This window comes from Taudactylus pleione, unplaced genomic scaffold (assembly GCF_031769625.1).
Source record: "Taudactylus pleione unplaced genomic scaffold, aTauple2 ptg000838l, whole genome shotgun sequence".
Taxonomy (NCBI): domain Eukaryota; kingdom Metazoa; phylum Chordata; class Amphibia; order Anura; family Myobatrachidae; genus Taudactylus; species Taudactylus pleione.
The window spans coordinates 1,195,353-1,215,058 of NW_028285240.1; the positions used below are offsets into that span (position 1 = coordinate 1,195,353).

Below are 19,706 nucleotides of genomic sequence, written 5' to 3' on the forward strand. Positions count from 1 at the left end.
CACAGTCAGGAGGACTATGTATATGATGTATGCCCTGTGCCGGGGGTACCACACTGTATATATACTATGAGGGGCACACACACAGACAGGAGGACTATGTATATGATGTATGCCCTGTGCCGGGGGTACCACACTATATATATATACTATGAGGGGCACACACACAGTCAGGAGGACTATGTATATGATGTATGCCCTGTGCCGGGGGTACCACACTGTATATATACTATGAGGGGCACACACACAGACAGGAGGACTATGTATATGATGTATGCCCTGTGCCGGGGGTACCACACTATATATATATACTATGAGGGGCACACACACAGTCAGGAGGACTATGTATATGATGTATGCCCTGTGCCGGGGGTACCACACTGTATATATACTATGAGGGGCACACACACAGACAGGAGGACTATGTATATGATGTATGCCCTGTGCCGGGGGTGGGTACCACACTGTATATATACTATGAGAGCCGCAAAGGATCCTGGGAATTGCCCATTCTAGCAGCTGCCACGCCTTTAGGATAGAATCTCATTGGCTGGGCGGTTGCCGATCATTGTCGCACCTTAACGCTGATTGGTTGGCATGAACTCAGCGGTAAGTAGTAGTTCGGGCGGAGGGCGCCTGCACAAAAGACCGCTCCTCAGCCAGCGCAGCCCCTTCCAACCTGCCACTACTACTTCCGAGTCCCGCCTGACACGCGCAGAGACACTCTATTGATAAGGGTCCCCGATCCACCATCCAACCGCCGCCGCTCCCCTCGCAAGGCGCCATCATTCTGAACGCTGATTGGCTGAAGCCTCCTGTCACTTATCTGCCTGTCTGAATCCCGCCCCATTCCCAGCTGCTGCATCCAGAGCGTTCCTCGCGTGTTAATTGGTCGTTAGGAAGACGCTTTGCTGCGCCTTGTCCCGCCCACAATGACCGTGATTGGGCCGCAGGCTCTATCTGTCAGGGTGAGTTAGGGGGGAGTGGCCGGCCTGTGTTGGAGTGTGCTGGCTGTAGCGGCGGCCGCCGTGAGAGGAACCGAGATTTACCGCAGTCACTTCCGTCACCTTCCTGACCGAGGAGGCGCCGGCAGCACGGGTAAGCGGCGTCTGTCATGTCCCTGTATTGCGCGGCCACTTCAGGCTGGGGACGTGTCCGCTCCTTCCCTCACCGCAGGGTCCTCTATAGTCCTATATTTGTGCTCACTGACCACCCTCCACCCTCTATACTGGCCTGCCCCCCCCCCCTCAGCCTCTATACTTGTGCTCACTGACCACCCTCTATACTGCCTGCCCCCCCTCAGCCTCTATATTGTGCTCACTGACCCACCCTCTATACTGCCTGCCCCCCCTCAGCCTCTGCTCACTGACCACCCTCTATACTGCCTGCCCCCCCCCTCAGCCTCTATACTGTGCTCACTGACCACCCTCTATACTGCCTGCCCCCCCTCAGCCTCTGCTCACTGACCACCCTTCTATACTTGCCTGCCCCCCCCCCCTCAGCCTCTGCTCACTGACCACCCTCTATAACTGCTCTTGCCCCCCCCCCTCAGCCTCTATACTGTGCTCACTGACCATCCCCTCTATACTGCCTGCCCCCCCCTCAGCCTCTGCTCACTGACCACCCTCTATACTGCCCTGCCCCCCCCTCAGCCTCTTGCTCACTGACCACCCTCTATACTGCTGCCCCCCCCTCAGCCTCTATACTGTGCTCACTGACCACCCTCTATACTGCCTGCCCCCCCCCCCTCAGCCTCTATACTGTGCTCACTGACCACCCTCTATACTGCCTGGCCCCCCTCTCAGCCTCTATACTGTACTCACTGACCACCCTCTATACTGCCTGCCCCCCCCCTCCAGCCTCTATACTGTACTCACTGACCACCCTATATACTGCCTGCCCCCCCCTCAGCCTCTATACTGTGCTCACTGACCACCCTCTATACTGCCTGCCCCCCCTCAGCCTCTGCTCACTGACCACCCTCTATACTGCCTGCCCCCCCCTCAGCCTCTGCTCACTGACCACCCTCTATACTGCTGCCCCCCCTCAGCCTCTATACTGTGCTCACTGACCACCCTCTATACTGCCTGCCCCCCCCCCTCAGCCTCTATACTGTGCTCACTGACCACCCTCTATACTGCCTGCCCCCCCTCAGCCTCAGCTCACTGACCACCCTCTATACTGCCTGCCCCCCCCCTCAGCCTCTGCTCACTGACCACCCCTCTATACTGCTGCCCCCCCCCTCAGCCTCTATACTGTGCTCACTGACCACCCTCTATACTGCCTGCCCCCCCCCCCTCAGCCTCTATACTGTGCTCACTGACCACCCTCTATACTGCCTGCCCCCTCTCAGCCTCTATACTGTACTCACTGACCACCCTCTATACTGCCTGCCCCCCCCTCAGCCTCTATACTGTACTCACTGACCACCCTATATACTGCCTGCCCCCCCCCTCAGCCTCTATACTGTGCTCACTGACCACCCTCTATACTGCCTGCCCCCCCCCCCTCAGCCTCTATACTGTGCTCACTGACCACCCTCTATACTGCCTGCCCCCTCTCAGCCTCTATACTGTGCTCACTGACCACCCTCTATACTGCCTGCCCCCCCTCAGCCTCTGCTCACTGACCACCCTCTATACTGCCTGCCCCCCCCTCAGCCTCTATACTGTGCTCACTGACCACCCTCTATACTGCCTGCCCCCCCTCAGCCTCTGCTCACTGACCACCCTCTATACTGCCTGCCCCCCCCTCAGCCTCTGCTCACTGACCACCCTCTATACTGCTGCCCCCCCCTCAGCCTCTATACTGTGCTCACTGACCACCCTCTATACTGCCTGCCCCCCCCTCAGCCTCTGCTCACTGACCACCCTCTATACTGCCTGCCCCCCCCCTCAGCCTCTGCTCACTGACCACCCTCTATACTGCTGCCCCCCCTCAGCCTCTATACTGTGCTCACTGACCACCCTCTATACTGCCTGCCCCCCCCCCTCAGCCTCTATACTGTGCTCACTGACCACCCTCTATACTGCCTGCCCCCTCTCAGCCTCTATACTGTACTCACTGACCACCCTCTATACTGCCTGCCCCCCCCCTCAGCCTCTATACTGTACTCACTGACCACCCTATATACTGCCTGCCCCCCCCCTCAGCCTCTATACTGTGCTCACTGACCACCCTCTATACTGCCTGCCCCCCCTCAGCCTCTGCTCACTGACCACCCTCTATACTGCCTGCCCCCCCCCTCAGCCTCTGCTCACTGACCACCCCTCTATACTGCTTGCCCCCCCCCTCAGCCTCTATACTGTGCTCACTGACCACCCTCTATACTGCCTGCCCCCCCCCTCAGCCTCTATACTGTGCTCACTGACCACCCCTCTATACTGCCTGCCCCCCTCAGCCTCTGCTCACTGACCACCCTCTATACTGCCTGCCCCCCCCCTCAGCCTCTGCTCACTGACCACCCTCTATACTGCTGCCCCCCCTCAGCCTCTATACTGTGCTCACTGACCACCCTCTATACTGCCTGCCCCCCCCCCCCTCAGCCTCTATACTGTGCTCACTGACCACCCTCTATACTGCCTGCCCCCTCTCAGCCTCTATACTGTACTCACTGACCACCCTCTATACTGCCTGCCCCCCCCCTCAGCCTCTATACTGTACTCACTGACCACCCTATATACTGCCTGCCCCCCCCCTCAGCCTCTATACTGTGCTCACTGACCCACCTCTATACTGCCTGCCCCCTCCCCCTCAGCCTCTATACTGTGCTCACTGACCACCTCTATACTGCCTGCCCCCTCTCAGCCTCTATACTGTGCTCACGTGACCACCCTCTATACTGCCTGCCCCCCCTCAGCCTCTATACTGTGCTCACTGACCACCCTCTATACTGCCTGCCCCCTCTCAGCCTCTATACTGTACTCACTGACCACCCTCTATACTGCCTGCCCCCCCCTCAGCCTCTATACTGTGCTCACTGACCACCCTCTATACTGCCTGCCCCCTCTCAGCCTCTATACTGTGCTCACTGACCACCCTCTATACTGCCTGCCCCCTCTCAGCCTCTATACTGTACTCACTGACCACCCTCTATACTGCCTGCCCCCCCCTCAGCCTCTATACTGTGCTCACTGACCACCCTCTATACTGCCTGCCCCCCCTCAGCCTCTATATTGTGCTCACTGACCACCCTCTATACTGCCTGCCCCCTCTCAGCCTCTATACTGTACTCACTGACCACCCTCTATACTGCCTGCCCCCCCCTCAGCCTCTATACTGTGCTCACTGACCACCCTCTATACTGCCTGCCCCCTCTCAGCCTCTATACTGTGCTCACTGACCACCCTCTATACTGCCTGCCCCCTCTCAGCCTCTATACTGTACTCACTGACCACCCTCTATACTGCCTGCCCCCCCCTCAGCCTCTATACTGTGCTCACTGACCACCCTCTATACTGCCTGCCCCCCCTCAGCCTCTATATTGTGCTCACTGACCACCCTCTATACTGACTGCCCCCCCTCAGCCTCTCTACTGTGCTCACTGACCACCCTCTATACTGCCTGCCCCCCCCTCAGCCTCTCTACTGTGCTCACTGACCACCCTCTATACTGCCTGCCCCCCCCTCAGCCTCTCTACTGTGCTCACTGACCACCCTCTATACTGCCTGCCCCCCCCTCAGCCTCTCTACTGTGCTCACTGACCACCCTCTATACTGCCTGCCCCCCCGCCAGCCTCTGTACTGTGCTCACTGACCAGCCTCTATGCTGACTGCTCCCCCTCCAGCCTCTGCTCACTGACCACCCTCTATACTGACTGCCCCCCCTCCAGCCTCTGTACTGTGCTCACTGACCAGCCTCTATGCTGACTGCTCCTCCTCCAGCCTCTGTACTGTGCTCACTGCCCAGCCTCTATGCTGACTGCTCCTCCTCCAGCCTCTGCACTGTGCTCACTGCCCAGCCTCTGCACTGTGCTCACTGCCCCGCCTCTGCACTGTGCTCACTGCCCCCGCCTCTGCACTGTGCTCACTGCCCCGCCTCTGCACTGTGCTCACTGCCCCCCCGCAGCCTCTGCACTGTGCTCACTGCCCCCCCGCAGCCTCTGCACTGTGCTCACTGCCCCCCCGCAGCCTCTGCACTGTGCTCACTGCCCCCCCCGCAGCCTCTGCACTGTGCTCACTGCCCCCCCGCAGCCTCTGCACTGTGCTCACTGCCCCCCCCGCAGCCTCTGCACTGTGCTCACTGCCCCCCCGCAGCCTCTGCACTGTGCTCACTGCCCCCCCGCAGCCTCTGCACTGTGCTCACTGCCCCCCCCGCAGCCTCTGCACTGTGCTCACTGCCCCCCCGCAGCCTCTGCACTGTGCTCACTGCCCCCCCGCAGCCTCTGCACTGTGCTCACTGCCCCCCCGCAGCCTCTGCACTGTGCTCACTGCCCCCCCCGCAGCCTCTGCACTGTGCTCACTGCCCCCCCGCAGCCTCTGCACTGTGCTCACTGCCCCCCCGCAGCCTCTGCACTGTGCTCACTGCCCCCCCGCAGCCTCTGCACTGTGCTCACTGCCCCCCCGCAGCCTCTGCACTGTGCTCACTGCCCCCCCGCAGCCTCTGCACTGTGCTCACTGCCCCCCCGCAGCCTCTGCACTGTGCTCACTGCCCCCCCCGCAGCCTCTGCACTGTGCTCACTGCCCCCCCCGCAGCCTCTGCACTGTGCTCACTGCCCCCCCCGCAGCCTCTGCACTGTGCTCACTGCCCCCCCGCAGCCTCTGCACTGTGCTCACTGCCCCCCCGCAGCCTCTGCACTGTGCTCACTGCCCCCCCGCAGCCTCTGCACTGTGCTCACTGCCCCCCCCGCAGCCTCTGCACTGTGCTCACTGCCCCCCCGCAGCCTCTGCACTGTGCTCACTGCCCCCCCGCAGCCTCTGCACTGTGCTCACTGCCCCCCCGCAGCCTCTGCACTGTGCTCACTGCCCCCCCCGCAGCCTCTGCACTGTGCTCACTGCCCCCCCGCAGCCTCTGCACTGTGCTCACTGCCCCCCCGCAGCCTCTGCACTGTGCTCACTGCCCCCCCGCAGCCTCTGCACTGTGCTCACTGCCCCCCCGCAGCCTCTGCACTGTGCTCACTGCCCCCCCCGCAGCCTCTGCACTGTGCTCACTGCCCCCCCGCAGCCTCTGCACTGTGCTCACTGCCCCCCCGCAGCCTCTGCACTGTGCTCACTGCCCCCCCCGCAGCCTCTGCACTGTGCTCACTGCCCCCCCGCAGCCTCTGCACTGTGCTCACTGCCCCCCCGCAGCCTCTGCACTGTGCTCACTGCCCCCCCGCAGCCTCTGCACTGTGCTCACTGCCCCCCCGCAGCCTCTGCACTGTGCTCACTGCCCCCCCGCAGCCTCTGCACTGTGCTCACTGCCCCCCCGCAGCCTCTGCACTGTGCTCACTGCCCCCCCGCAGCCTCTGCACTGTGCTCACTGCCCCCCCGCAGCCTCTGCACTGTGCTCACTGCCCCCCCGCAGCCTCTGCACTGTGCTCACTGCCCCCCCGCAGCCTCTGCACTGTGCTCACTGCCCCCCCGCAGCCTCTGCACTGTGCTCACTGCCCCCCCGCAGCCTCTGCACTGACTGCCCCCTGCCCAGCCTCTGTACTGACTGCCCCCTGCCCAGCCTCTGTACTGACTGCCCCCCCCGCTCCAGCCTCTATACTGATTGCCCCCCTCAGCTTCTGCATTGTGCTCACTGACTACCCTCTACCACCCTTCAGCCTCTATACTGTGCTACCTGACTGCTGCCACTCCAGCCTCTATGCTGACTGCCCGCCCCCTTCCGGCCTCTATGCTGTCTCTCCGGCCTCTATACTGTGCTCTCTGACTGCCTCCTGCCTTGATACCATACATACTCGGGCAATTAAATTGTTAGTGCCTGCAGCTGTCAGCACTGGGCGTCCGACAGAGCGATTAAATTGTTGCTCCGTACATTTCTGCTCGCCCCCTCTTGTGTCCTGAGGAAGTGAGCAGAAAAGTTTCTGCACCCTAACCAGGACTTTAGACTGGCTTAGCTGTTTTACGTTGTTAAACCCAATCTAATTGGGCACTGCAAGAGTGATCATTAATAGGCACCCAAAAACAATTGAATTGCAACATTATACGCCCATTAATTAGTGCGCATTAAATAAACAAATGAACCGTCAAGATATAATCTGTATTCTGTGTCTGACTCTGCTGTCTCCACTGTGTGCTGTGGGGTCTCCTTTAGTGATGGGTCCTTGGGGTGATGTGCGCTCCCTGACTGCCCCCATCCTCTATACTGTTCCTAGGGGAGGTGTGTATCCCCCTGACTATACCAACCCTTCACACTGGTCCTGGGGGGAGGGCTGCATTCCCTGACAGCCCCCACCTGTCCCCATGCTGCGTATCCTGTTACACTGCTCGGTACAGGGCTAGATGACACACGTGCTGTGTAATGACACTGATCACAGGAAGATGTGACCTGCTCTGCGCAGCATTAATCTGTAAAGAATGTTATAGGCCTCTGCTTCGTGTGGTTACAGAGCAAAGTGTCGTCATGACACAGTTACTTGCTGCACAGGTAGCGTGTGACTATTACACACGGCTGAAGGGTGATGTCACTCTTATTAATGCAAGTACTCATACTATTGGCTGGAGTTCAGTTTGGGAAGGGTGATGTTATTGTTCCATAGTACATTGATGCTGCAGTCTGTGTGTGTGTGGTTTCTTGTACCCAGCATTGTGTGTAATGTAGGGCCCCATTTAGCTTACCGGGGACCCCCAGCTCTCATGACTAGCTTGCAGCATAAAGTTGGAGCCCCCCCTGATTACAATAGAAATTCTCAAGAAGAACTCCACTGAGAAGGGACGTTTCCCCAATCCCCTGAAGCCCTCCGCTACATCCTTCATGTTGGTCCCTCATACGTGTTATCAGGGACACTTTACAGTACGCTTTAATGTTGAACGCTAGACATTAATGATGGGGCCAGTCATTATCATGAGCAATGCAGGCGTCTGTCATATCAGTTCATTCAAATGAATATTAAATCCTAAAGTTTGCTTCCAGTCTGCTGTTGGGAGGTCAGACGCTGCAAAATGTCTGCAAACCTCAGCTACTGGTGATGCTGTCAGATTCTATCGGATCACTAATTATCACCATGAAACCATCATAACCAAAGCATCATTCAGCAATGTGGTTGGCCAAGTGTAATCATGTTTATTGCCGCTGTCTCCATTGACTCACTGCCTGTGTGATCCTCATTAAGCCATCATTGCCTGCTATGGGCCTGCAGTAGATTGCATTTAGATCAGTGTATGTAAGATGTCTGAGAGGTGGTGATAAAGCCTGAATGTCCCGTGTGCTGTCAGTGAATTGGATGATCAGAAGGTGACTTCTCGGTAGCACTGGAATTCTCAGGTAGATATTAGACTGAAAGCAAAATGTCCTGCTTGCACAAATGTGGCCGTTAATCCGGTGCAAATAAAGGGCGATAGTACTGCGTCGGTCGGAGAGGACATCTGCGGGGTAATGCACTTCTGAAAGTGGGGGTGGACTGAGAGTAAGGGGTAAATTTGACTAAAGTGAGAGTTTTTAGAAGTGAGTTTTAAAAGTGATATTGCGCATAGCAACCAATCAGATTCTACTTAACATTTAACTAGCACCTTCTAGAAAATAATAGCTAGAATCTGATTGGTTGCTATGGGCAACGTCACTTTTAAAACTCTCTTCTAAAGACTCTCACTTTAGTAAATTTACCCCTAAGTGTCTGGAAGCTTGCAGTTACTTCCTATGCATCTACCTATTCATGGGGTGTGTTGTGCCTTACCCTCACAGTAGCAGAGGTAGGAGGAAACATATACAAACTCAACACAGATAGTGCCTCCAATAAGACCTTGAACAAGTTTTGGCTCTAGGAATAAATATTAGCAGGTTGTTTCTAATGAAACCAATGCAGTGACATAGGGTCCTGACTGATGTCCGGTTAGGAGGTGGGTAGGAGCCCATGGGGTGGAGGGGAGGAGAGAGTCATTTGTGTGTCCTCCGTCCTGGATGTAGGAATGATTATCTGTTGTGACGTCTCTATAAGCGTATTAGGGGGAATCCAGGACCCATCCTCTGTAAGGGGATATGAGGACAAGCATCTGGCATTCCTGCTTTCATTACTAATACAGTGAAGTTGTCACAGCAGTTATCCCTTTATAATACCCTATGCAGCACGCTAGGCCTGGTACTGTCTCTCTGATGTATAATGCTCAGTGACAGGGATATAGCTGAATATAGATCTGTGTATGCGTACTTTGTATTAATGGTGAGATTTTGGGAGTGTTATCTGATATGACCCTGTTTGGGGCACAATTTGCTGTATTTTACTTAGGAACTGTAAGAAAACCTTTGATATTGTAGTGTTGTTTGTCTTGCTCAGTGGCGTTTTGTGGTTTTGGCTTGGTGCCGGGCGGAGCTGGAAGTAAATCTCAATATCTGCAGCGAAGGTCTGTTCTGCACTGTCTAATTGTGTACTTTGCTCTGCTACTGCACCGCGCTGGCGTTTATAGTGAAGCTCTGCTGCTGCACGGCGCTGGCGTTTATAGTGAAGCTCTTCTTCCATGCTGGGGCCAAGTCGTTAAGCCTGGTGAATGAAAGAGGGGTCTAAAATTGTTTCCTAAATGGGACACTAATTGGGATATTGGCTCATGTTTGGCTCTGAGCCGCCTGGTAATATTAAGCGACAGTCGTCTCCGCACCTGATACTGGGTGTGTACGATAAGCTGCTGCTATTATTTTTGTGCGATTACCGTACTGAGCAGCTTTTTGTCATTGATGTTATTACACACTGCTTATTCTGTGTGTCTCGCTCACCCAGGCCGCCCTCCGAGTGAGTGTGACACTTGTGCCGGATTATCGCCGGGGAGGAGCAGTAGTTGGATAATCAGCAGCTTCAACGCTCGGCTATTGTTTAAGACTTTGAAAGCACCGACGTGTGTGCAGGTATTCCTTCTGGATAATGGAGTACAGATTGATGACATAATCAAAGTACTCCTGTAATAATGGGCAGGGAATTGTAAAAGAGGTATTTAAAATAATCCTATAAATAAAACCGCATCCACAGAGTTTAGGAACTTTTGTCATTTGTTTTGCACATCCGTGTTCTGTAACTTGGCTGCAATGCAGGCCAGTGTGCCGTCTCCTATTGCCTCTAATGTTGGACGCGATCAGTATCTGATTATCGGCACGTGTTACACGTATACAGGACGGCGGGTCAGTGCTGTGATAGTACATCCTGCGTGCCACACGTGCGGAGACATCAACAATGTGCGCACAGCCACGTTCTGAGACCAGTTCAAAGCGAGTTGTGACAATGACGGGAGAGGCTGATTCCCAAATGGGCGCAGTTCCGCACAGCCCTACATTGCCTGTGTGATGTCACAGCATTCTCTTCATCCACCTAGCCATCGTTTGGGAGTACCGGGTGTTTCCTCTAATGCACAACATGAAATTGAGCCTCTTTCTGTGTAATAGGAAGAAACGCTGGGTGTAATCCCAGGACAAGAGATGCAGAGAATAACGGTTTTGTGACTTTCTGGCATGGCACTGGGGCCTGAGAAGAGAGACTATGAATGTTTGATGGTCTTTCCGATGACGCAGCGCTTCCGTCTCCAGGCGTGGTTGTCCTTCTGTTCATTCTGTTTGGGATGAGATGGCTGCTGGCTCCCTGCAGCACTGGCCAGGAGGGGTGGGGTAGGGGGATAGCTGTGACATTACATCAGAGGATCCCAGCTTGGATATTTCTGTTGTGAGAGGGGGGTCGTGTTTCTCCGCACAATGCTGTCCTGGTGCACTATACACAACTCCTGCTATTTTTTTCCCCTTGCTACTCACTAAGTCCAATCGCATTACATTTACGGCGGCTTCTCGTTCTCAGACGCCGGATTCATATGATAACTTGACGGTACATGGCAATAAGTTCACTATACTAGAGACCGTGAGAGTTCCACGTACAGGACTTATAAATCCTTGGGTGGATATTGTATATAAGGATGAGACACCTCTCATACCTTTTACAGTCCATGTCCAACAAATCTAAAGCTAAAGTTCTTGTAATTACTGTACATTGCTTGTCCATGTGTGTATCACACTGTCATGGAGATTGTGCTTATGTGGGGAACACAGTTCAGACTGCGAGCAGCGATGTTGCTAAAATGACCTGCGCCACCGACTGACGTGTCCTGCGGATTGCACCAGCAAATAATGCAGTGATCCAGGTACATTGGAGCTAACATGGCCGCACGGAGAACGTATCCTGCTTGGCCTTGTACGGCTGGCATCGGCTGTCTGATCATTAAACGCTCTGCGGCACCAGTGGGTGCATTAAGCCGACACCTCTGTGGTTTACGTTGTAGGTGCGGAGCGCGGGGAGTTACTGTGTACTGAAATTAGTTAGGATAACATTGTATGCAATGTATTACCCCCACGCGCCAGCTGCCTCTGTTCCCAGCATTAGCTTATCGCGGCCGATGTAGTGTTTATGGGTTTTATGCTTTCCTTGCTTCATATTGCAAAGCACTTACAGTGCACTGTTATTTGAAAATCTAATACGCCCAGACAGCTATTTAATTTTTATTTACCAGTTATTTATATAGCCCACACATATTCCGCAGAGCTTCGGCCATTCACATCAGTCCCTGCCCCAGTGGAGCTTACACTCTATATTCCCTACCACGTGTTCACTCACTCACACACTCACTCGGTTTAGTTTTGTTGGGAGACAATTAACCTACCAGTATATCTTTGGAGTGTTGGAGGAAACCCGCAATAGGGCAGGGAGCATATACAAACTCCACTCAGTTAGGGCCGTAGTGGGTATCGAACTTACGACCTCGGTGCTGTGAGGCAGTAATGCTAACCACTACACCATCTGTTCTGCCCTAATGGTCAGGTACCAGGACTGGCGCAGTATACTCATTAGATATATAGTCACAGTACGTGACTTGGTGATTTGCATGGTTTAATATGTAACCCACTCCTCCTAGGTCTCGTAATGTCATTTGGGAATGTTGCTGTAAATTAAAGTTGTATTAAGCTACAGTTACAGGAGTGAGACTAACAAGGGGGAGAATTTACTTACGACCTACATTCAACACTTCCTATGACTGTTGTGTACAGATGTGGTGTTAGAATAAACCTCTGGAGGTGTCATCTCATGTACCATTAGCTGCTCAAATTTGTTTTTTATTTAAGCACGTGGGGGTGGGAGTAAGGTTAGGGGCAATTAGGGAGAGGGTAGCAGGAAGTGATTCTAGAAGCGAGATTTAACATGTAGCTATGGTCTAATATTTATTGGCCATCTAAACCCAGTGTATTTGGGAGCGACATGAGTGAACAGTAATGGGCGGCCAAAACATCTGAATATCGCCCCCTCCCCCCCCATCTAAGTTCACTTTAGATGAGGGATTCCCCCCCCCCCTCCCCCGCTAGTTGGCAAAATAAGACTGGGTATATATTTATGGCAAATTTGGCTAATTGCTGAATCATGTACAGGAAGGGTTTGAATCCCTCCAGCAATTGCAATGCAGCTGCGCTTACAGATCTGTCCGAGTGGCTGGTTGGTTAGCAGAGACCCCGGGGATTGGGCGCTGCAGCAGGAAGTGCTCTGGGGAAATGGGGACATCTGTCATAGTTACTATCTGGCTCCCAGCTTCACATTAGAACATTGTCAGATTAGGGCAACCTACGTGTTCCCATTGTCCACTCCAGGATCCATTCTCTGCTGAGGGCTGAGTACCAGCGGTAATAATGTGAGAGCCTTTTCTTGGCTGTGGACACACCAGGCTGTTAGAAGGATTTGGGGTTCCTTATCTTGTGCTGCAGACATAAGGATTAGGGAGCAGATTATGAAGCACTAGAGGTTGTCATTTGGAGTGTGAATAACAGCAACTGCACGTTCTCTTAGGGGACAGAGTAGTGGGGGGGGGGGGGATCCTGATCATCCTGGAACCTAATTTCTTATTGTAGTGGGCGTCATGTTAGGGGAAAACTGGATAGCCCTACAGCGGGTGAATCCTAGGGGAAGCGGAGAGCAGCTCAATGAGTGTCTGGGAATCTGTGTGACCCTTAGGAGGGTGTGGTTAATAGGGCAGCCCAATGAGTGTCTGGGAATCTGTGTGACCCTTAGGAGGGTGTGGTTAATAGGACAGCCCAATGAGTGTCTGGGAATCTGTGTGACCCTTAGGAGGGTGTGGTTAATAGGGCAGCTCAATGAGTGGGGATTTGTGTGACCCTTAGGGGGGTGTGGTTAATAGGGCAGCTCAATGAGTGGGGATTTGTGTGACCCTTAGGGGGGTGTGGTTAATAGGGCAGCTCAATGAGTGGGGATTTGTGTGACCCTTAGGGGGGTGTGGTTAATAGGGCAGCTCAATGAGTGGGGATTTGTGTGACCCTTAGGAGGGTGTGGTTAATAGGGCAGCCCAATGAGTGGGGATTTGTGTGACCCTTAGGGGGGTGTGGTTAATAGGGCAGCTCAATGAGTGTCTGGGAATTTGTGTGACCCTTAGGGGGGTGTGGTTAATAGGGCAGCTCAATGAGTGGGGATTTGTGTGACCCTTAGGGGCGTGTGGTTAATAGGGCAGCTCAATGAGTGTCTGGGAATCTGTGTGACCCTTAGGAGGGTGTGGTTAATAGGGCAGCCCAATGAGTGTCTGGGAATCTGTGTGACCCTTAGGAGGGTGTGGTTAACCTGGTATACGCTGCGGGTGGGACATATGCAGGAGAATTACGTCCTAGCCGGGACTGTTGTCTTTATAACTGGAGTGGAGCAGTTTTCAGTGCAAACGGGCAGAACGGAATATTAGGTCATAGCCCTTATTGGTGCATATTATTGTAAATACAAATAGTCTGTATGTTTCTAAGGTAGTATGCCAGCAGCATGTGTGACAATGAGACACTAGGGTTAGGGGAGATTCTAGTTACTCACGGGAATGTAGCTTTCGGGCCGCTCCCCAGTTGACTAGTGCCGAACCCTGCGCCCTGAGTCAGCTCCCTGCCTGCTACATTGTATTCCTGATACATCGTATATCGTCAGGAGTCACCAGCAGAGAGATTCTGCTACATCTGTACCAAATGCCCAGGTGTAAGTGACGGAGCGGAGAGCAGTGCGCAGCTGGCGTCCAGGTTACGGACACTTAGCGAACCCCAGGACCGAGGGGGAAAAGCAACCTATCGCCCCCATATGTTCTTCATTACAGTGGTGCCTTGGATAGGCGTAAGGAGGAGGAGAACATATCAGCGGTTGCAGCTTCTTAGTAACGCAGCCTATTGCTGTCAGCCACGCTGAGACGAACGACTGAGCCCTGGGTCTGGCTCTTCTCCCCTACACTGGTTGTTACATGTAAGCTGACGCCTGGTGACATTGTGCTGTTGCCATACCTCACCTCTGGAACTCTCTCACCCAAACACTCCTCAGGTGGAATTCAATTGTTAATGCAATTGAATCAACCCCTTTCCAAAGCTTCAAATGGGCTTTCAAAACCCACTTAAAGCCTTCCAGCTGTCTGCCTAGCCCACCGCTCTATGCTGTGAATATAGTAAGCTCTCCTGAGCAGGGCCCTCGTCCCGCATATACTTTTGCCTTCTCTGTCCTATACCATCATCTCCCCATTACCAGCAGCATCACCAAGGCTTTGGGCTCGGCCAGTGCTGCTTTATTGGTGGTATTGTGTATGCTGCATTGGTGATGTAGCTTTTATCCTATGTGCTGCAAGTCTCTAATGTCTGCACTGGTTTCTGTTCATGTTCTATGTACGGTGCTGCAGACCTTCAGCATAGGAGACCTTGTTTGTCTTACTTTGCAGAGCAAACACATGAAACATTGGTATTAAGCAGCCTTGGATACAATGACTACACACACCCAGTGTGCGCTGAAGTGTGACCGTCTTGTCTCGTTCACTCCCAGTGTTTGTACAAACTGTAGATGGGGTAACTGTGAGCGAGTTGCAGCGCGGTCCTTTTCCGGCGCAGCGATTGCTGGAAAGCTGCTGTAAGAGCCAAAATCTGCTCTCTCATGACCGCAGTCTGGGCACCGCGCACCTTTCAGTCTGCTGTTTACCTTCTAAGCCGCAAGTGCCGTCTTCCTTCCCACGTATGCACTTATTGAGCAAGAGTTCTTTCCGCCTGCAAGGTTACATCTTAGCCTGAGCAAGTGTTATTTGGAACACAGCAGAGCTCATTTACACATTGCTAAACCTGCCTATCTGACACGGTTACGCATAGATTTCCACGAATACTTGGTTTGGAGAGGAGTCAGTGCGCCATTTGTAGCACAGTGCAGAAATGAGAATTTGGGCCTGATTCAGCAAGGATCGCTATTCTGCTCATCACCGCTGATATTAGCAACTGCGTTGTGCGAGTATATCTAAATGTTTGCATTCGCATTGTGATCACAGCCTGACATGAGGACGCCCACTTTTCCTTGCTCACATCCGTATACTAGGGCAACATAGCGAAACAATTGGTAACAATGGACACATACGCACAGACCTCACTCAGGAATTGCTAACCTCAGCGCACGCTATGAGGCCACAGGCTGCGTCTTCTATCGCAGTGGATAATTTATGCACACGCCTGCGTTCGGCCGACCACCACCCACAAACGGCACTTCCTGTCAATCACTCTAAGGGTCTGTGTAGCCTCTGCGATCGCAGTTTCGATCTCTGGCTGGTGCGCGCATTCGCATAGCTATGCATGCCCTTTATTCCTAATTTTCTAGGGTGAGGGTATTTAAAATTATATTGTGTATGTATATATATGTATGTGTGTGTGTGTGTGTGTGTATATATATATATATATATATATATCGTTCCTGCTAGGCTGTTTTAGCGGGGCGTGGCGCCCTGCCCTCACAGCCTGCGGGTGCTGTCTTCACCCGAGGGATGCAGTGTCCTGCGGGTGGAGAAATGTGCGGTGACCCGGTCACCGCCGGAGAATAGACGCCGGGCGCATGCGCCCGGCATCCATTCTCACTGTCTGCAGCGCTTGGGGCCTGCTCGGCATGTCCGTAAGTGACGGGCACGCCCCCAAGTGTGACAAAAAGGGGACGTGGCTTGTAGACATGCCCCCTTTTCATGGCCATGCCCCCTCGGCGCGCACACAAAGTTGCTCTCTCTAGCTCCGACGCCCTGCTATATATATAGCTTTGTTTGTTGCCAGACTATTTCCGTTCCGCAGCAGGACTCGGATCTCGCAGTCATGGTGTCTCTGCTTCCTATGTTCACCGGGAGCAGCTTTGCACCTTCAGACGGAGACCTCTGTTTCCATAGCATTATAGGAGCGACACCTTAAACAGTCCTGATGGCCTGTCTCTCATAATTATGCTATATACCGCAGTGTCCCAGGTGTAAAATGGTGACTTTTATTTTACCGAAGGTCTAGTGATGAAGCGGCAGCCGTGCTTTGTGATGTGCGCTTCCTCAGTGTGTCTCTCCTGTCTGCACCCCTAGGTGCTTTGTGATGTGCGCGCTTCCTCAGTGCGCCTCTCCTGTCTGCACCCCTAGGTGCTTTGTGATGTGTGCGCCTCTCCTGTCTGCACCCTTAGGTGCTTTGTGATGTGCGCTTCCTCAGTGTGCCTCTCCTGTCTGCACCCCTAGGTGCTTTGTGATGTGCGCTTCCTCAGTGTGTCTCTCCTGTCTGCACCCCTAGGTGCTTTGTGATGTGCGCTTCCTCAGTGTGTCTCTCCTGTCTGCACCCCTAGGTGCTTTGTGATGCGCGCTTCCTCAGTGCGCCTCTCCTGTCTGCACCCCTAGGTGCTTTGTGATGTGTGCGCCTCTCCTGTCTGCACCCCTAGGTACTTTGTGATGTGCGCGCTTCCTCAGTGCGCCGCTCCTGTCTGCACCCCTAGGTGCTTTGTGATGTGCGCTTCCTCAGTGTGCCTCTCCTGTCTGCACCCCTAGGTGCTTTGTGATGTGCACGCTTCCTCAGTGCGCCTCTCCTGTCTGCACCCCTAGGTGCTTTGTGATGTGCGCGCTTCCTCAGTGCGCCTCTCCTGTCTGCACCCCTAGGTGCTTTGTGATGTGTGCGCTTCCTCAGTGCGCCTCTTCTGTCTGCATCCCTAGGTGCTTTGTGATGTGCGCGCTTCCTCAGTGCGCCTCTCCTGTCTGCACCCCTAGGTGCTTTGTGATGTGTGCGCCTCTCCTGTCTGCACCCTTAGGTGCTTTGTGATGTGCGCTTCCTCAGTGTGCCTCTCCTGTCTGCACCCCTAGGTGCTTTGTGATGTGCACGCTTCCTCAGTGCGCCTCTCCTGTCTGCACCCCTAGGTGCTTTGTGATGTGCGCGCTTCCTCAGTGCGCCTCTCCTGTCTGCACCCCTAGGTGCTTTGTGATGTGCGCGCTTCCTCAGTGCGCCTCTCCTGTCTGCACCCCTAGGTGCTTTGTGATGTGCGCGCTTCCTCAGTGCGCCTCTCCTGTTTGCACCCCTAGGTACTTTGTGATGTGCGCGCCTCTCCTGTCTGCACCCCTAGGTGCTTTGTGATGTACATTTAGTGGTTGCATCAGCAACACTGTAGGGTAGGATATAGGAATCTGTAAGCTCACCAGGCAGTCCTGTGACCACCGGAGAAGCCTGGTAACGATGGGCTGTAATACAATGCATAGGGGACATAAATGTATCTTGTCCTTGACTCGCCTGGCTCACAATGTGATTCCTCAGTTGACAGTGTATGGACACAGCAGCTTCATAGACTCTACAGTATACTCAGCAGAGGTTACACATTCACATGCTCAGAGCCACCCCTAGTCCGGCCTGCACTTCTGACATTCCTGACATTGCTGTGATGTGAGACTGTGGAGTAGGGAGGCGGAAACATCCTACATGTCAAATTAACACTTGAAAAGTAACATTTCAACAGTGTCACTGTGACGGCCGCAGCGCAGGAATTGCCCAGACACTAACGTGCATGATACATAGCCCAGTTTGTTCTTTGTGCAGGGGGCATGGTTGGTAATGTGTCCGTTGTTGGCAGTGAACCTGGATATAAATAATTAATACACATCAATGTCTCTCTGTACTGTGTACTGGATGTGTATATAGAGCAGGGGGTCTGGCTGAGCACAGGGATGATGAGGTCTCTGCACTGTGTACTGGATGTGTATATGGAGCAGGGGGTCTGGCTGAGCACAGGGATGATGAGGTCTCTGCACTGTGTACTGGATGTGTATATGGAGCAGGGGGTCTGGCTGAGCACAGGGATATGAGGTCTCTGCACTGTGTACTGGATGTGTATATAGAGCAGGGAGTCTGGCTGAGCACAGTGATGAGGTCTCTGCACTGTGTGCTGGATGTGTATATAGAGCAGGGGGTCTGGCTGAGCACAGGGATGATGAGGTCTCTGCACTGTGTACTGGATGTGTATATGGAGCAGGGAGTCTGGCTGAGCACAGGGATGATGAGGTCTCTGCACTGTGTACTGGATGTGTATATGGAGCAGGGGTCTGGCTGAGCACAGTGATGAGGTCTCTGCACTGTGTACTGGATGTGTATATGGAGCAGGGAGTCTGGCTGAGCACAGGGATATGAGGTCTCTGCACTGTGTACTGGATGTGTATATAGAGCAGGGAGTCTGGCTGAGCACAGGGATGATGAGGTCTCTGCACTGTGTACTGGATGTGTATATGGAGCAGGGAGTCTGGCTGAGCACAGGGATATGAGGTCTCTGCACTGTGTACTGGATGTGTATATGGAGCAGGGAGTCTGGCTGAGCACAGGGATATGAGGTCTCTGCACTGTGTACTGGATGTGTATATAGAGCAGGGAGTCTGCCTGAGCACAGGGATATGAGATATCTGCACTGTGTACTGGATGTGTATATAGAGCAGGGAGTCTGGCTGAGCACAGGGATGATGAGGTCTCTGCACTGTGTACTGGATGTGTATATAGAGCAGGGAGTCTGGCTGAGCACAGGGATATGAGGTCTCTGCACTGTGTACTGGATGTGTATATAGAGCAGGGAGTCTGGCTGAGCACAGGGATGATGAGGTCTCTGCACTGTGTACTGGATGTGTATATGGAGCAGGGAGTCTGGCTGAGCACAGGGATGATGAGATATCTGCACTGTGTACTGGATGTGTATATGGAGCAGGGAGTCTGGCTGAGCACAGGGATATGAGGTCTCTGCACTGTGTACTGGATGTGTATATAGAGCAGGGGGTCTGGCTGAGCACAGGGATGATGAGGTCTCTGCACTGTGTACTGGATGTGTATATGGAGCAGGGAGTCTGGCTGAGCACAGGGATATGAGGTCTCTGCACTGTGTACTGGATGTGTATATAGAGCAGGGGGTCTGGCTGAGCACAGGGATGATGAGGTCTCTGCACTGTGTACTGGATGTGTATATAGAGCAGGGAGTCTGGCTGAGCACAGGGATATGAGGTCTCTGCACTGTGTACTGGATGTGTATATAGAGCAGGGAGTCTGGCTGAGCACAGGGATGATGAGGTCTCTGCACTGTGTACTGGATGTGTATATGGAGCAGGGAGTCTGGCTGAGCACAGGGATGATGAGGTCTCTGCACTGTGTACTGGATGTGTATATAGAGCAGGGAGTCTGGCTGAGCACAGGGATGATGAGGTCTCTGCACTGTGTACTGGATGTGTATATGGAGCAGGGGGTCTGGCTGAGCACAGTGATGAGGTCTCTGCACTGTGTACTGGATGTGTATATAGAGCAGGGAGTCT

The 19,706-nt window shown here is 53.6% G+C and overlaps 1 protein-coding gene across 10 annotated transcripts in view; it reads left to right on the top strand.

The window, feature by feature from the left end:
- The first annotated feature begins 948 nt into the window (after positions 1-948).
- The window catches only part of LOC148474522 (uncharacterized), a 174,684-nt gene continuing 155,926 nt past the window's right edge, over positions 949-19,706 (top strand). For all 10 annotated transcript variants that reach the window (XM_088458483.1, XM_088458485.1, XM_088458487.1 and 7 more), the window contains exon 1: positions 949-1,095. The gene's annotated coding sequence lies outside the window, so the exon portion shown is untranslated. The remainder of the gene's footprint in view (positions 1,096-19,706) is intronic.